Raw genomic sequence first — 5,659 nt, forward strand, 5'->3', positions numbered from 1 at the left:
AAGAGTCCGCACAAACCAACCCATGAAGCAAATCCTCCAAAAAACGGATGTTGCAGGAAGAATGGTCCAATGGGCAGTAGAGCTCTCCGAGTTCGACTTGAAGTACGAAACTCGGACGGCGATTAAAGCCCAGTGCCTCGCCGACTTCATTGCAGAATATGCAGGGGACCAAGAGGACAAACCGACTACCTGGGAACTCTATGTGGATGGATCCTCCAATAAAACAGGAAGCGGCGCAGGCATAATATTGGTAGATGAAAGGGGAACCCAGATAGAGGTTTCCCTCAAGTTTGAATTCCCAGCTTCAAATAATCAGGCAGAATACGAAGCCTTGATCGCAGGATTGAAGCTGGCAGAAGAGGTCGGTGCTATGAAGGTGATGGTATACAGCGACTCCCAAGTGGTGACCTCCCAAATAAGTGGGGAATATCAGGCAAAGGACCCAAATATGAAAAGGTACTTGGAAAAAGCTTCGGAGCTCCTGGGGCGCTTTGCAGAAACCGAGGTGAAACACATAACTCGGGATCTAAACAGCAGAGCAGACGCCCTATCCAAGCTAGCAAGTACCAAGCCGGGAGGAAATAACAGAAGCCTGATTCAAGAGACTCTCCAGGAACCTTCAGTGGTAAAAACGGAAGACACACTAGAAGTCTTTGAAGTGGTCGGATTAAACCTCGGATGGATGAACCCCTTAGTCGAATACCTAAAATTCGACATCCTCCCTAAGGAGGAAAAAGAAGCCCAGAAAATCCGAAGGGAAGCACAACACTATACCTTGGTGAAAAATGTTCTCTATAGAAGGGGGATATCAACACCATTGTTAAAGTGTGTACCGACCTCAAAAGCCACCGAGGTGTTGGAGGAGGTACATAGTGGAATCTGCGGGAACCACCTCGGAGCCAGGTCATTGGCCAGGAAAGTGATCCGAGCTGGATTCTACTGGCCAACCTTACAGAAAGATGCCACAGAATTTGTGAAAAAGTGCCAGCCATGTCAGATGCATGCAAATTTCCACGTGGCTCCCCCAGAAGAGCTCATTAGTATCACTTCTCCATGGCCCTTTGCAAAATGGGGAATGGATTTATTAGGTCCCTTTCCCCAGGCGCCAGGACAAGTTAAATACCTAATAGTGGGAATAGATTATTTCACAAAGTGGATAGAAGCAGAGCCACTGGCCACCATCACTGCACAAAGAAGTCGGAGGTTCCTCTACAAAAATATAATTACAAGGTATGGGATACCTTATTCCATTACCACGGATAACGGAACCCAGTTCACCGACTCCACCTTTAGAAGCCTAGTAGCCAGTATGAGCATCAAACACCAGTTCACCTCAGTGGAACATCCACAAGCCAATGGGCAAGCCGAAGCAGCCAACAAAATCATACTGGCAGGGCTGAAGAAAAGATTACAAGAGGCGAAAGGAGCTTGGGCTGAAGAGCTCGAACAAGTACTATGGGCTTACAGAACAACCCCCCAATCCGCCACTGGAGAAACACCCTTCCGACTAGTCTATGGCGTAGAAGCCATGATCCCAATAGAGGTCAATGAGCAAAGCCCAAGAGTGATCTTCCACGACGAGATCAGGAATATACAGGGACACAAAGAAGAGCTCGACTTGCTCCCTGAAGTCCGAGAAGAAGCTCAGATAAGAGAAGCAGCGTTGAAACAAAGGATGACTACAAGGTACAACAAAAAAGTCATTCGAAGGAGTTTCACCCCTGACGACTTAGTCTTAATCAGAAACAACATTGGAGTCAACAAATCGGGGGAGGGAAAGCTCGTTGCTAATTGGAAAGGACCATACAAGGTCAAGGAGGTCTTAGGAAAGGGCTATTATAAGGTGACCGACTTAGGCGGCACCGAGTTACCAAGGTCATGGCATGCTTGTAATATGAAAAGGTACTACAGTTAAAAGCAAACTCTACTCCCTGATGTACTCTTTTCCCAGCTTCATGATTTTTTCCCAGAATCAAAGGGTTTTTTCTGGAGAAGGGTTTTTAACGAGGCATCATAGTAGGGGCTAAGGGAAATAAATTATCAAAAACCCTTAGTAGCAATAAGGTACCTCCTCAACTAATAAAGATCTTTTTTTTAAAATATCTCTTTTAAATCCCCTTTTTTTCTCTTTCTACGAAACGCGCCGATTTAAGCTCGACAAAACGTGAAAATCCCATGAACCGACCTAGATGGTCGTCAGGATAAAACGACGAGGTACAAGTCGGCGTAAAGAGGTTATAGAAGTCGATCATGATAAACTCGGGAGCAGTCCGACTCATAAGTCAGAATGCGAAACCGAGTAAAATTAAAATGAATCGCAAAAGTAGCCTAAGTCACGAAAAGCTCAATAAAACGAAATTGAGTACTAGGAATAACAAAAAGAGATAAGAAAAACTACGAAAAATTGTAAAGCTGCCTTGAAGATCAAAGGAGATTCAGAAAAGCAGGCAAGCCCCAAAGAAAAGGTTTTTCTAGAAAAAGATCAAAGAATCAAAAGAACCACGAACATAAAAAGCATGCGCGCATAAGGTAACTCAAAACCCTTATCCAAAAAGGGCATTTATTTAACGTTAAATTAAACCCTTATTAAAAAAGGGCATCATAAATTGTTTTGTTTACGGCCTTAAAAGGCCAAAAAACTGTTCAAAACACCAACAAATAAATATAAAGAGTTTAAAAAGAGGGGCCCACAGGCCGGGCCCCAATAGCCAAAATCACTTTTTAAGAGGATCACCACCAGCAGAGTCAGGGGGAACGCCAGGAGCAGGAGTCGAAGAGGAAGTCGGAAGAATGGTAGAGGAACTCGGAGCGTCCTTAGAGCGAGGAGGGGACTCTACGATCCTCTGCCCCCGAGTCTTTAAATCAGACTCAGACTCCACTATGGGGACAGGAGGATCCACGATGGCGCCATCAATAACAATCTTATCGGGGTCCAAAGGAGAAAGGTCCAAGTCAGGAGCAATAACTCCGACCTGTTCCTTGAAAATCCTCCAGGCCTCATCAGCACCATCCGCAATAGAGTCCTCCAACTCGGTGTAGGCCTTCCGAGCATTCAGCAAATCGTTCTTTACAGACACAAGATCAGCAAATAAACTATTATAGCTGGCTTGCGCTGCTTTCCTCAAATCTACCTCCATGTTGCATTGGGCCTGCAACTTCTGCCCCTTCTCCCGAAGACTGTCCCTCTCCTCCTTCAGCTTGGCGACTTTCCCCTCCAACTCCCTCTCATGCTCCTGATATATGCGAAGCCTACCCTCCAGCTCCTCGACCCTCGAGGTCGTCCCTAAAGAGCTGATAGGAGTCTTCTCAAATATATCCAAGAGTTTGCCACAAACCCCCGCCGTCTTGAGACTCTCCTCAACCACAGTAGTGAGGTAGTGCCGAACAGAAACATCATCCATACTCATACGAGCATGAGGATAGATGTTCTTTCGGACGAACGCAAGAGCGTCCGCCTCACCAGAAGCGCCAGACTCTAAGGTCTTGCGCTTCTTCAGCTCTGGTTCGGGAGTAGGTCGGACGGAAGGGGGTGGCAGAGAGGAAGCAGAGGAAGAAATCACAATAGGTTGGGAGGGAGTCCCAACATTCCGAGGAGGAGGAGAAGGAGAGACAACCACCCTAGCACCACCAGATCTGGCACGAGACTTCGCCTTGGCTTCCTGAACCCTCTGGAAAGACTCTTGAGCATTTTTCTTTGCCATCTCTACAAAAACAAATTGGCAGCTATAAATCAGACAAGTCGGTAAAAGAAGTTGCAAATCGGAGATAAATGAAAAACGCAAAAAGCTACCTAGTTGCGACTGGACAAAGGTCGGCGACCCCTGGAGAAACTTTTTGGTATCCAAATATGGGGCCCTCCCCCACACTTCTCGGAGGAACCCCACAATGGCCGCCTCCACCTCATCCAGGTCGTCCAGACCATATTTCTCGCAGGGAGAGGCCTCTAGCCAATATAAAGGGAACCGGGGAGAAGAATCATCATCCAAGAAAAAGGGGTGGTGACCCTCTACTGCTTGAACTTTGAAAAAATAGTTTTTGAAATCATGAAAGGATTCGTCAAAAAGGGTAAAAAGCCTCCGACCTTGAATGGCACGGAAGGACACCCACTGTTGCTTATTATTTAACCCACTGAAGGGCTTGGTCATATGGAAGAGATAGAAGAAAATCCTCAGAGAAGTCGGAAACTCTAAGGCCTGGCTGATGAATTGGTAAATTTTCAAAAAACCCCAAGAGTTGGGGTGAAGCTGGGTGGGGGCAACCCGGCAATGACGCAACACAGACATTTCAAACTCTGAAAAGGGGAGAAAAACGCCCAAACGAGTAACCATGCTCTCATACATAAAAAAGAAATGAGGGGCCGTCTCGTCGGCCCTCCCGAAACAAACCCGGTCTTCTGGACCCGGGACTATCAACTCGTACTTCGGTTCATCTTCTTCAGAAGTACAAATTCTATAGTGGGTACGCAGGTGGGTGATAAATTCAGTATCAACCGAGGGCTCCTCCCCTAGGACCGTAACATCAACCCACTGGGAGAGAGCGTCTACGGAAGCCATTTCTTTTCTTAAAAAAGGGTGACAAGAAACCTACAAAAGAAAAGGAAAATCAACACACGGTCTCTAAGGGAAGGGGTACGGAACTAAAGCCTACAAACCAAATCTACCTACAAGATAAAGACACGCAAATAGAACACATGTTACAGAAGGAGAAAGGCTAACCTTTAAGTCTGAAATCAAGACTGGAGGAAATAAAAGCCTTTGAAACGCAAGAACGCAGCACGAACAAATGTAAGGGAAATTTGAAAGATTGCAGAAACGAAACAACGAAAGAGAGGGAAAGTATTTATAAAGATGTTAGGGGCATAATGGTAAAATTGGGGCAATCATTAATGAAGATGCACCGTTACCAAGGCCATTAAATCCCTACGCACACCCCTAATGGACACGACGCTTGATTAGACGTAAATGTCAGAACCAAAAGGTCACGAAAAACCACGTCGGTTCTTAAACCATTACGTCGGTCCTCTTGCAAATCGGCTACGACCCCGAGTTGAATACTCGAACCCAAATCCTAAAAAGAAATTGGGCTCGAGTAGGGGCACTGTTCATACCCTGGCCCAATAATAAAGGTCCAGGGTCCAAGCAAAAAGGCCCAACCCAAAGGATTGGCCCTCACCCAGTACCAGCCTTCATTCCCAGAAGTCGGTACTGAGCACGACCTGCTTCAAAGAAGTCGGATACGAGAGTTAGCTGGCAGATAACACTCATTCGAATGAGTAACTGCCCCTAGAAACTCTCCAACCACTTCCTAGAGCCATATCTTAACCTCCCTAAGATATGGGAACGGTTATCCACCTAAAAAGGTGGCACTACTTCAGCGGTGGTTATTGGTTCACCACTATAAATACCCTGACATCCCTCAGGTATCACTAAGTCCAATACATTCTAAACTTGCTCACACTCTTGCTAACTTAGGCATCGGAGTGTCTTTGCAGGTACCACCCTCCATTCTTTCACACGTACAAGTCGGACGGAAGAACACCGAGTTGCAGGTTCACTCGATAGTCACCTCCCTCACACGTTTGGGCCAACCAACGCCATCCGGCCCACTAATCTCTGGTTACCCACCGTAACAACAAGTTAATCATACAACTCCATAATTT

At 46.2% G+C, this 5,659-nt stretch overlaps 1 pseudogene; it reads right to left on the reverse strand.

Moving 5' to 3' along the window:
• Nucleotides 1-2,814: 2,814 nt before the first annotated feature.
• On the reverse strand, nucleotides 2,815-3,701 carry LOC148546902 (uncharacterized; annotated as a pseudogene).
• Nucleotides 3,702-5,659: the final 1,958 nt, after the last annotated feature.

The sequence above is a fragment of the Arachis ipaensis genome, chromosome B9, assembly GCF_059453495.1.
Source record: "Arachis ipaensis isolate K30076 ecotype BB chromosome B9, ASM5945349v1, whole genome shotgun sequence".
NCBI lineage: Eukaryota > Viridiplantae > Streptophyta > Magnoliopsida > Fabales > Fabaceae > Arachis > Arachis ipaensis.